Here is a 14187-nt window from a genome sequence, read left to right as displayed (position 1 = left end):
TTTCAGCATATTCTCTTAGCTGTCCCTCAGGATAGCTCAGCAAAATTTTCTAAAATTTTTATCAGGAGCAAAGCTGTCTCCCATGTGTTCTGAATTTTTTTTACTCAAAACGCATTAATTTTAACATGCGTAAATTTCTAACAAGAAATTCATAATGAATTAAACTGTGACACTTCATTTTCAACTTAATATGAACATTATAATGAAACAACCAAATGCCAATTTTAAAGGGAATTCAGCAACTAAAAATAAGATGGAAATATCGAATCTCAATTTATTATTTTTTTTTAACATCGCATGTACTTCTAAAGATATAATTCTGAATTTTACGCATTTATAAAAAGAATCGAAGTCAATTTGTTTTTTTGACCCCTTAGAAAGAGTGTTTGTATAGGGTATTTGAACAAACAAAGGGCATGACAACTGTCGAAAACCTGATACTAGTCATCGTTTTCATCGTCGTCTTCTTCCAATATTGCTCGGTGAGTTAAATAATTTCTGCAACAATCAGTCCCTTTACATGAACAAATATTGATATACGCGGATTTCTGTTGGTTGCATACACAGTTGTTATTGAAAGCTGTTTTCCTTGTCCTTAAACGTACAAACAAGGCCTTGAAGGAAATCTACTGATATCTGTCACTCAAAGAAAACCGAGAGCAAACCGTTTTTACCCTCTAACCAACCATAGTCTTTGGAAAGTATGATCACTGGTTTAGCAATATGAGAGTTTATGCAAACTTGCGTCTGAAGCATTGCACGCGGGATGTGATGTAAAACATGTCACTGATGAGTCTTATGTAGACGAAACGCGCGTCTGGCGTGTCAAGTTATAAGCGTGGTACCTTTGATTAATAGTATCATAACTTGGAAGATTTAAAGAAGAGCAAATTTCCTCTTCAAGGAGATGAATTTTATCACATTTACAACATTTCCACATGGTACCATCATCATGGAACAGAGCTGAAGGTATGAGACCATATGATATGCCAAGGTCCCGACCACAGTCTCATTTTTACGAACATTAGCAAGAGCTTAAGGTGGTATGGGTGTCTTTCGCCATCTTGGATTGTAAAAAACAGAGAACCTAGGGTTCAGATTTTCTGATAAGTTAGCAAATTTGATGCAGGAACGCAAATATTTAATGTGAATTTTTATTCAAAAGAACCAATTTATAAGAATATAACTGATATTTATTAATATTTTTACAAGTGTAGATTATTTTTGGTTGTTTTTGAATGTTTTTAAATTGGCATTTTAAGGGGAGGTAACTCTAAAACAGTGTATTTTCTGAAGGAATCTACATGGAATTTTCCTATTTTGTATTTTAGCCGGAAAAACATACGGTGATCATATCTTTTCTTTTGATTTTCTCAAAGCATTGTCTCAAAGCTATCCTTTCGTAATTTATTTTACAATTCTATTATTTAGTTTAGTTTCTAATCACAAAAAAATGTTTTTTTCCTGTATAGTCCATACTAAATGTGTCATTTTGTCACAACCTGTAGCTTGTGAAAATGCGCGGTGACCTATAATTTCTGTTTTATTTTTGAACATATATCAATAGATACTACGTTTTGGCAAAGTATGAACAAATTTTATCATTTTTATTTTAGACTCCCATACCACCTTAAGCACGACGAACTACTAGTATTTTTACTGGGTTTATATGTGCCTTAACAAAGTTACCTGGTTTACACTTGAGTGTTGAGGTCTTAGTCATATCATCAAAAGTATTGAGAGGAGACCTCGACATATGACTGTAGAAGACATAGGTATCAGACTCATTAGAGCAGCCTTCCACAAACCATCTGGTTGCCACGTTCCAGAGATTTAAGAAGATAATCATGAACATATATTGAGGCTTTCCTTTTCTGTAGAAGTACTAGTATTTATCAATGGCTATGGATGATCGGAAACGTTAAATGGATCGGTCATATACGAATGCATATACCCTATCAAATCAGAGATATTCAACCTGTCTCGTGTCACTACCGTTGGCTTGTTTTCCTCGTGTTCAATTTCTGCATCTGCGGCTAATCCCGATCTTGATCTCATTTCAGAATTAAAATGCACAAGGATGTGTTTTTTAAGCATCCATCGAAGTACAGCGGTTTTTTCCTTGTCAGTCATATGGTGCCTCTACAACCTTTAGAATCTTTAATAATAGTTTTCTCTGTAGCCATATTACTCCAGATACTATTTAAGGCTCCATGTTTATATCTGATTGGAAAATCACCTGACATAATGACAACTTTTACCGTTTCAGATAGATTCAACATATCCAATATGTAGGCTGGTGTCAACCTAGCATAGTTCGTCCGATTGGTAATGAAAAAGCATCGTAACATTTCAGCTATCATTTTCAAATGTAAAAGCCACTACCCATTCCATTCAGGCCTAATGTTGTGTTACAATATCTCAACTGCACGAAAAAACATATCTTAAAATGCGAAGGTTGGTGATAGTTTACAAGAGTGTATTCTGAATCCTTCAAACAATGGCAACATGTGTTCTTTAAAATTAGTAAAAAAAAAACTGTGCAATACCTTCAGCGCTTTTGAGTGTTTCAGCAAATGAACTGTGACATACATTTGGTTCAATATTAATTAACGATTTTCGTCTTAACACCAGTTGATGAATGTTTTTAAATCAAACAATAGAGCCATGGGAGCTAGCCTCATATATCAAAGTTCATCCTCGAACACGTCTGGAATAGACCATTTTACATTTGGGCAACAGCATACAATTAATTGTCAAATGTTTGCACAGCATATGTTTGACCAGCTTGTTTTGACATATCTGGGTCGATGCCACTGCTGGTGGACGTTTCGTCCCCGAGGGTATCACCAGCCCAGTAGTCAGCACTTCGGTGTTGACATGAATGTCAATTATATGGTCATTTTTATAAATTTTCTGTTTACAAAACTTTGAATTTTTCGAAAAACTAAGGATTTTCTTACCCCAGGAGTAGATTACCTTAGCCGTATTTGGCACAATTTTTTGGAATTTCGGGTCCTCAATGCTCTTCAACTTTGTATTTGTTTGGCTTTTTAACTATTTTGATTTGAGCGTCACTGATGAGTCTTATGTAGACGAAACGCGCGTCTGGCGTATAAAATTATAATCCTGGTACTTTTGATAACTATTTACACCACTGGGTCGATGCCACTGCTGGTGGACGTTTCGTCCCCGAGGGTATCACCAGCCCAGTAGTCAGCACTTCGGTGTTGACATGAATGTCAATTATATGGTCATTTTTATAAATTTTCTGTTTACAAAACTTTGAATTTTTCGAAAAACTAAGGATTTTCTTACCCCAGGAGTAGATTACCTTAGCCGTATTTGGCACAATTTTTTGGAATTTCGGGTCCTCAATGCTCTTCAACTTTGTATTTGTTTGGCTTTTTAACTATTTTGATTTGAGCGTCACTGATGAGTCTTATGTAGACGAAACGCGCGTCTGGCGTATAAAATTATAATCCTGGTACTTTTGATAACTATTTACACCACTGGGTCGATGCCACTGCTGGTGGACGTTTCGTCCCCGAGGGTATCACCAGCCCAGTAGTCAGCACTTCGGTGTTGACATGAATGTCAATTATATGGTCATTTTTATAAATTTTCTGTTTACAAAACTTTGAATTTGTCGAAAAACTAAGGATTTTCTTACCCCAGGAGTAGATTACCTTAGCCGTATTTGGCACAATTTTTTGGAATTTCGGGTCCTCAATGCTCTTCAACTTTGTATTTGTTTGGCTTTTTAACTATTTTGATTTGAGCGTCACTGATGAGTCTTATGTAGACGAAACGCGCGTCTGGCGTATAAAATTATAATCCTGGTACTTTTGATAACTATAAACATTGTTTCATAGTTGTAAATACTATTGCCATGTGGAGGCTTTGCATCTATAACCGGATCATAGGCTACAGACGAAATTTCAGATTTAGCCTTTTGTAAGAACCGGTCTAAAATGGAACAATTTGTTCAATGCGTTCTGCAGAATCTCTGTTTTGTCTCGAAAGAAGTCGCAGAAATACCAAAGACAGGACAGATATATCTCGGTTTTCGATGAAACAAGACACAATCTTCCCAAAAACATTAGAATAACGAGGAGGTCCATACCATCCTGTTGGCTTGTCCAAAGGTAAACATGCCATATATTGATTTTCGTATCATTCAACGTCAAAGATCTTTCTAGTCCCCGTTTAACCTTATGAAACTCATGTGGGCGTTTGATGATTCGTTTCGAGAATGAAATACAACTCTAGCCATCGATTGTTTTCATAACTCAATATTTTCTGCTCCCTCCTGTATAATACGACCACCTTTTCTAAATACATCAATACCATTAGGTTCTTAGGACATGTCTTGGATTTTGTCTATTTCCAAATTTGCTAAACTAGTCCGATATTTACGTACTTCAGAATAGGATGCACAAAACCTATGAGAGTTTGGATTTTCAATAAAGATTTTAAAGCCAAACTCATGGTGTAGTTGTAATGTCAAAGCAAGATGTACTGGGGTTAACAGGTTTATGTTTAAAGCAAGTATGCATTCTGTTATTGCCAGGACTTTTCGCAGTTTGTCGACAGGAAGTTAAGAAACATTTTACTACAATCTTTCAATGAGCATCAAAATATCGAGGAGGTCCATATCATATTCATTGAACTAAAATGCAAAGTTAAAAATCCTTATTAAAGTTAATTTATAAGAAATTCTGCCTTGGAATGGTTTCGAATCTTTACAACAGGAAGTTTGAAACATTTTAAATCGGAAAATCATGAAATTATCAATGTAATCTAAATTTACAATTGTCGTAACCACTTCGTTAAAATAATACTGAGTGTGCTTTCGCTAAACTAAGTGAAAATTGACAAAATTTAGAAAAAAAATTAAGGAATTCTAGTTTTACATTATAAATAAACAATTACACTCTGTATAAAAACTCGCAGTTTTTACATCAACTCAGATCATTCGTACATTTTCAATCTTTTTCAAAAGAGGGACGAAAGATACCAAAGGGAAAGTCAAACTCATAAATCAAAAATAAACTGACAACGCCATGGCTAAAAATGAAAAAGATAAACAGACAAACAATAGTACACTATGCAAAGCTCTATCGAGGATGAAACTAAACTACATAAAACAATATACAATTAAAAATGAAGTAAATAGTGATGTGAGATACAAATTTATTGGGAGAAAAACAATTAAACAATATAAAGTTTCATTTCCTGATTTATCTTGTTTTTTATGGCTTCAGCATAGTTCGTCTTATTTTACAAAATAAACAGATACTAACAAATTATGGCATATGCATTTTAGCTGAGAAACCCTTTTTTTACGCAAATGTTAAACTACCGCTGCTGCTATCCCTATGGCCACGGCTATGAACTTCAACATGATGATCTTGAAGAAAATATTTCAGAATATTATGCATGGACTTCTTTAAAAGATATATATGGGAATTTACAACTTTGCAATTAACTATTGTTTTATTTGTTTTCATGTACATTGCTTACTAGTAAGGTTTAAAATCAAATTATACAAATTAGGAATGAAATTTATTTAATCGCCACAGCTTTGAGTATAAGTTTTTCTATTTTGTTTCGATATTGCAAAAACAAACCCTCAAGTTATAATTTAAAAGGATAACATGAGCTACTAAACGAATTTTAACATTATAACAAACGATATTGACTACACAGCTACTTTTGCATAGGTACTATTTCTGTACCAAAAATCTGTAGTACTGGAAATCTACTTTTAATATTCAGTACTATTTTGTTACTTTAAAATATTTATATACCTATATTTTACAGTACTTGATTTGTACTTGAAATTTAAGTACTACAGATTTTTTGTTGCATGGCTACATTTTAGCATTTTGAAAGTTTGTCTTTTTCAAATCTCATAAAGTTATGATGTTCAAACATGGAATACTGTGATCATTTTTGGTATTATTTTTGTACCAATATTTTAAGTACAAATCAAGTACTAAAAATACAATTTAAGTATCTAAATATTACAATAATTCTAAAGTAAAGAAATAGTACTAAATATTAAAAGTACGTTTCAAGTACTACAGATTTTAAGTACAGAAATAGTACCTATGCAAAAGTAGCTATGTACCAAAATACTACTTTTTTCAAGGTAAACAAAAACGTCGAACACATGGACTAAGTAAAGACACAAAATGTGCTGGGATTCACCCATTTGCTTCTATATAACTCTGTTACCTTTGTGCACTTTCATATGATATGACTACTTCACAAAAAGAAAGAGTGCATGTCGACATTCATATTAGAAGAATTTTCCGGGGAGGTAAAACAAAACACCAATAGGAGAAAGGACATACAAAGGGGACAATAATGCTAATGATCATATAGTGCCAAGTTACATGAACATGATGAATTAGTTGTCATGTTTTTGTTCCATACCAGTAAAGATAAAAACAATGTATATTCAAAGTATTGGATATTATATCGTCTTACTCGACTTTTCCATAATACATGTTCCAGATCAACAAAAAACTTAAAACGATCTGTTAATATATTTGTCAGTTGACAGCATTGTTTTTATTACACATTTCTATTGCTAAATATGAATTCTGTAAATAAAATAAAAGTTTAAATCCTTTAGTTTTATGTTATTTGACAAATTGATACCATCAAATCATTTAGGAAAGTTGCCAAAGTACAGATTCTATATTTACAGATTTCACCTCTTAGGTTCGAGACCACAATTATTTCGTAGTGCTTTTCTTTTAGAACATAAATGAAAATTAAAAAAATCCCAACTGCGTTTTCTAAATGAAATTTTTACAGTGTGTTGTACTACTTTTGGGACAAATTATATCAAAATTACTTCATCTGCTCTAACTCAAAATATGTACAATTTTATGTTAAGGGCGTCTTGAAATCTTTTGACAGCTTCCGAAGTGCTAGTTTTTAACCTTTTTCAACGGGACCAAATCACTACTTTCCTTTAAAATTCTGGAACCAAATTGTTTCACAGTGTAATTTTACCTCCCTACTTGCCATTTGAGGCATAAAACATGGAGAAACAAATTTGGAAGGGGTATAAAAAATATTGGCAAGTAACCAACTGTCAACACTAGGGACTATACTTAGGGACGACAATTGTGATCTCGGACCTAATAGGATAGAAAAAGTTTACCAATCTTGAAAAAACTTGGTATGACCAAAGCTTAATAATTTATAACACTGCTTACAAAGTTTCATAACAATAGGATATATGTTATAGACAGTATGTTAAATTCTATACTCAACTTTGCGTGTTAAATTTTGACGTTAAAATTGAAAAATTTCAACTATCAACATTTGGGGCTTTAAAAATTAAAATATTGCAAAAAAATACTTTTTAAATGCCATAATATATCAATGATCATGTACTAAATGCAATAAAGTACTCATTTGATTTATCAGACTTACCATAATTATTCAAAAGTCAAATTTATATGAGCTGCACAAAACACTTGATATCAGTAAACAGTACAACGAACATTTGACCACAGTAAAAGCTGCACAAAACACTTGATATCAGTAAACAGTACACCGAACATTTGACCACAGTAAAAGCTGCACAAAACACTTGATATCAGTTAACAGTACACCGAACATTTGACCACAGTAAAAGCTGCACAAAACACTTGATATCAGTAAACAGTACACAAAGCACTTGACCACATTGAAAGTTGCACAAAAACTTGCCACAAGAATTACAGCTACACTTGATAGCAATAAAAGTTTCCAAAAAAAAACTTGCCAACATTAAGCATAACAACTACACTTGACAGCAATAAAAGCTCCACAAAACACTTGATAATAGTACACATTACAACTACACTTGACAGCAATAAAAGCTCCACAAAACACTTGCCAACATTAAGCATTACAACTACACTCAACAGCAATATAAGCTGCACAAAATACTTGACAACAGTACACATTACAGCTACACTTGACAGCAATATAAGCTGCACAAAACACTTGACAATAGTACAAATTACAGCTACACTTGACAGCAATAAAAGCTCCACAAAACACTGGCCAACAGTAGGCATTTCAACGTAATTGACAGCAATTAAAGCTGCACAAAACACTTGACACGGTTCACATTACAGCTACACTTGACAGCAATATAAGTTGCACTAAACACTTGATAATAGTACACATTACAACTACACTTGACAGCAATAAAAGCTCCACAAAACACTTGCCAACATTAAGCATTACAACTACACTTGACAGCAATATAAGCTGCACAAAACACTTGATAATAGTACACATTACAACTACACTTGACAGCAATAAAAGCTCCACAAAACACTGGCCAACAGTAGGCATTTCAACGTAATTGACAGCAATTAAAGCTGCACAAAACACTTGACACGGTTCACATTACAGCTACACTTGACAGCAATATAAGTTGCACTAAACACTTGACAATAGTACACATTACAGCTACACTTCACAGCAATTAAAGCTGCACAAAACACTTGCCAGCATTAAGCATTACAACGTCACTTGACAGCAATATAAGCTGCACAAAATACATGCCACAATTAAGCATTACAACGTAACTTGACAGCAATTAAAGTTGCAAAAAACACTTGCCAACAGTACACATTACAGCTACATTTGACAGCAATTAAAGCTGCACAAAACACTTGCCAACATTAAGCATTACAACGTAACTTGACAGGAATATAAGTTGAACATAAACACTTGACAACAATACACATTACAGCTACACTTGACAGCAATTAAAGCTGTACAAAACCTTTTGACAATAGTACATATTACAACTACACTTGACAGCAATATAAGCTGCACAAAACACTTGCCAACATTAAGCATTGCAATAACACTTGACAGCAATTAAAGCTAAACACAAATTTTTGACAACAGTGTACATTACAACTACACTTGACAGCAATTAAAGCTGCACAAAACACTTGCCAACAGTAAGCATTGCAACTACACTTGGCAGCAATTAAAGCTGCACAAAACCTTTTGATAATAGTACACATTACAACTACACTTTACAGCAATTAAAGCTGCACAAAACACTTGCCAACAGTAAGCATTGCAACTACACTTGACAGCAATTAAAGCTGCACAAAACACTCACAATAGTTCACATTACAACTACACTTGACAGCAATATAAGCCTCTCAAAACACTTGCCAACATTAAGCATTTCAACTACACCTGACAGCAATATAAGCTGCACAAAACACTTGCCAACAGTAAGCATTGCAACTACACTTGACAGCAATTAAAGCTGCACAAAACCTTTTGACAATAGTACACATTACAACTACACTTGACAGCAATATAAGCCTCACAAAACCCTTGCCAAGATTAATAATTTCAACTACACTTGACAGCAATTAAAGCTGGACAAAACCTTTTGACAATAGTACATATTACAACTACACTTGACAGCAATATAAGCCTCACAAAACACTTGACAACATTAAGCATTTCAACTACACTTGACAGCAATATAAGCTGCACAAAACACTTGCCAACATTAAGCATTGCAATAACAATTGACAGCAATATAGGCTGCACAAAACACTGGCCAACATTAAGCATTTCAACGTCACTTCAAAGCAATATAAGCTGCACAAAACTTATGTGTTTCCTATTGACATACCTGTTTATTTTACCTTATATACTAGAAAGATCTCATTTTTTTCTTAATAGGAGAACAATTTTTTATCAATAAAGATTAGACAGCACTTCACATATGAAGGTTCGTCGTGAACATTTTGACGAGTTTCGTAGTGTCCAAAAAGAATCGTAGCTGACATCAACCCTATTCTATGTTGATAAAACATACTGAAAATTACATGAAACTAGCCCTTGTTATTTGTTTTGCACGAATATAACTGAAAAAAGAGTAAAACACGACTGCATGGTAGTGGTAGTGTCCACTACGAAACGTTTTTCTCCCATACTTGTTTCGTAGTTGACAAAGTGGACATATTCACATGTTTAATTGTTCCCCACAATCCCTATATTGCAATAGTAACAAGAACTAGAATTACCATTGCGAGCAATAGCGGATGTCACCCTAGTCCGCCGATTGCCAGTATATCGGCAGCCAGTTTGAAATCGGTATACATTGAATGACAACTGTATGCATCACAACACATCATTCTGTAAATTTTCCAAACAATTAAAGCATTTTGAAAATTTTCTCATTTGTACTGTTTCTATGGTAACGGTGGCCATTTTGAAAGTTCCAAAGATGGATGGCATGTCTTCACATGTCAAGTAACATGTCCACAAAGTTTCATTCGATTTGGAAGACTTTCCGATTTTTTATGTTCTTTCTGTTTCCATGACAACGGTAGCCATCTTGGAAATGCAAACCCCCGACTGCACATCTACACATGGGGGTTAACATTATGGTAAAGTTCATCATCATTGGTTCATAAATTTCCGAGAAATAGTTTGGACAAAAAAGTGTGGAATAATAATAATAAGGAAAAGAAAAAGAATCGATTAATAACAATATATCACCCGACCTCCGTCCGGGTGACATAATGATTCTATTCATCAAAGCACATACTAAGCTGTACACTGATATTTGTTTCTTAAAACCAGATACTGAAGGAGATTTGACCCGTTTCGTAGTGAACACTAAAAAAATACTGTATCACTCTGGTCCATTTGATGTGCTCAATTTGCTTTACCAACAATTTAACTGCAGTTATAAAAGCATCACTTCTTTTGTAAGACCCTAATGATTATATCTCTTACAAACATTGATTTGATAAAACTGTTTACGTGCAAAATTTAATGAATTCGTTTCGTAGTGGACATTTGTGAGGAATGTCCGGGACACAACTTCTTAAATTAAAAATCCTATGTCAAAAAATGTGTTGGCTGTAAACATACTTTTGAATAATTAAAGAACTTATATTAAGTAAAAACATATATTCTATTTTGGTTATTTTGAACCATTCAGGAATCAATATCTTTTTAATCCCTCTAAAATAGTATGTTTCTTTGTTTAATTTTTTAAAATTTAATGCAATGTACTAACTGCGAAACAAATTACTTGTAAAGATCGAGATCAAACTCATTTTTGTAAAAGTGGCTGGACAAGAAGTGACGTTTTTATTGAAAGACGCCCATAACTGCAACACGTGAGTACATACTACCGACAGGGTGTAGGACCATAAGTGTTTGAAATGTATCGCCGAAGATACCTGTTTATGTTTTTAATCGTCAAGATGGTGTGATATCAAGATCTCACTACGGTGTTTATCTAAGCGTTCGACGAGTTTACATGAATCGTATCAAACCAGTCGTGCTACAGTGTAGGAGTATTGCAGTTATTGAGTAAAATAGATAAAGGACACTCTACTAATACTTATTTCTAAATTATAAGAAAGCACTTCTGATTGTTAATCAGTTCAAATTTACATACATGTAAATTATTACACTATAATCATAAACTTGATCATCTTACACAATATTGTATATATTCAAAGTTGTCGAATGAAAAATTAAAAAAACACAAATCGTAGTTCGTTTTTACTTAAACATCTGTCTAAAATATGCAACTCGCTATATACAGGGTAAAACTGGACCCTCTCCATCATTGCACTGTCAGGAAATATTGATCAATGGACAAAACAAGAGTTTACAATTAAAAACTAAAATCTTTTAAATCTTATGAGACGAAAAAAAAACCCACACAACTAAAGTGTAACCAGTCACTGTTGCAGCTATGAATTATACAGAGTAGAGCAAAAGTTGTAGTGAGGAAAGATAGCCATCTTGAAAATGCAAACCCCCGACTGCACATCTACACATGGGGGTTAACATTATGGTAAAGTTCATCATCATTGGTTCATACAATTCCGAGAAATAGTTTGGACAAAAAAGTGTGGAATAATAATAATAAGGAAAAGAAAAAAAAATCGATTAATTACATGTTCATTTCAGGTAGAGATGAATCAGTCACTGTTGCAGCTATGAATTAAACAGAGTAGAGCAGAAGTTGTAGTGAGGAAAAGATCATATTTTTTTTTTTGGGGGGGGGGGACATGAAAACAATATAAAGTTACATTTCCTGATCCATCTTGTTTGTTATGGCCAAGTTTGTCGTATCTAAACAAAATTAAAAGTTAAACAGCTGATGCTACTATTTTTATTGTCTCGTATATACATTTTAATATTTCTTTTTTCCCTTCCAGTACAGTCTTCATTATCTTCTTGCCTTTGAGTTATAATCTTTCATAAGACTATTCATTTTGAAGTCAATACTCTCCTTAGTAATATTAACAAGAAGAAATGATGATCCGTTTCCAATGACATGTTCATTTCGAAGCAAGTAGAGATGAATAGACAAATTCGATGTGTTATTTCAACTTATTTGGTAACTCGTCGTAGATAGAGGTTTCGTAATTTTTGTACTGCCGTTTCAGCATATTCTCTTAGCTGTCCCTCGGGATAACTCAGCAAAATTTTCTAAATTTTTTATCAGGATCAAAGCTATCTCCCATGTGTTCTGAAATTTTTTTACTCAAAACGCATTAATTTTAACATGCGTAAATTTCTAACAAGAAATTCATAATGAATTAAACTGTGACACTTCATTTTCGAATTAATATGAACATTATAATGAAACAACCAAATGCCAATTTTAAAGGGAATTCAGCAACTAAAAAGAAGATGAAACAACCGAATCTCTATTCATTATTTTTTTTACATCGCATGTACTTCTAAAGATATAATTCTGAATTTTACGCATTTATAAAAAGAATCGAAGTCAATTTGGTTTTTTGACCCCTTAAAAAGAGTGTTTGTATAGGGTATTTGAACAAACAAAGGGCATGACAACTGTCGAAAACCTGATACTAGTCATCGTTTTCATCGTCGTCTTCTTCCAATATTGCTAGGTGAGTTAAATAATTTCTGCAACCATCAGTCCCTTTACATGAACAAATATTGATATACGCGGATTTCTGTTGGTTGCATACACAGTTGTTATTGCAAGCTGTTTTCCTTGTCCTTAAACGTACAAACAAGGTCTTGAAGGAAATCTACTGATATCTGTCACTCAAAGAAAACCGAGAGCAAACCGTTTTTACCCTCTTACCAACCATAGTCTTTGGAAAGTATGATCACTGGTTTAGCAATATGAGAGTTTATACAAACTTGCGTCTGAAGCATTGCACGTGGGATGTGATGTAAAACGTGTTTTCCCATGAGGGAATTTTAGCTGGCATCCTTTGACTTCCAATGTTCACGGCGATTCTTAATCTCCCGTTTGAAAACTTATCGGATTTGGCACAACTTTTTTTTGTCCTCTGGGTTTATATGTGCCTTAACAAAGTTACCTGGTTTACACTTGAGTGTTGAGGTCTTGGTCATATCATCAAAAGTATTGAGAAGAGACCTCGACATAGGACTGTAGGAGACATAGTTTTCAGACTCATTAGAGCAGCCTTCCACAAAAGATTTAACCATCTGGTTGCCACGTTCCAGAGATTTAAGAAGGTAATCATGAACATATATTGAGGCTTTCGTTTTCTGTAGAAATACTAGTATTTATCAATGGCTATGGATGACCGGAAACGTTAAATGGATCGGTCATATACGAATGCATATACCCTATCAAATCAGAGACATTCAACTTGTCTCGTGTCACTACCGTTGGCTTGTTTTCTTCGTGTTCAATTTCTGCATCTGCGGCTAATCCCGATCTTGATCTCATTTCAGAATTAAAATGCACAAGGATGTGTTTTTAAGCATCCATCGAAGTACAGCGGTTTTTTCCTTGTCAGTCCTATGGTGCCTTTAGAATCTTTAATAATAGTTTTCTCTGTAGCCATATTACTCCAGATACTATTTAAGGCTCCATGTTTATATCTGATTGGAAAATCACCTGACATAATGACAACTTTTACCGTTTCAGACAGATTCAACATATCCAATATGTAGGCTGGTGTCAACCTTGCAAAGTTCGTCCGATTGGTAATAAAAAAGCATCGTAACATTTCAGCTACCATTTTCAAATGTAAAAGCCACTACCCATTCCATTCAGCCCTAATGTTGTGTTACAATATCTCAACTGCACGAAAAAACATATCTTAAAATGCGAAGGTTGGTGATAGTTTACAATAGTTATCA

This window comes from Mytilus galloprovincialis, chromosome 10 (genome assembly GCF_965363235.1).
Source record: "Mytilus galloprovincialis chromosome 10, xbMytGall1.hap1.1, whole genome shotgun sequence".
NCBI lineage: Eukaryota > Metazoa > Mollusca > Bivalvia > Mytilida > Mytilidae > Mytilus > Mytilus galloprovincialis.
The sequence above is the reverse complement of the archived record's forward strand: the minus strand, read 5'-3'. Positions refer to the sequence as shown.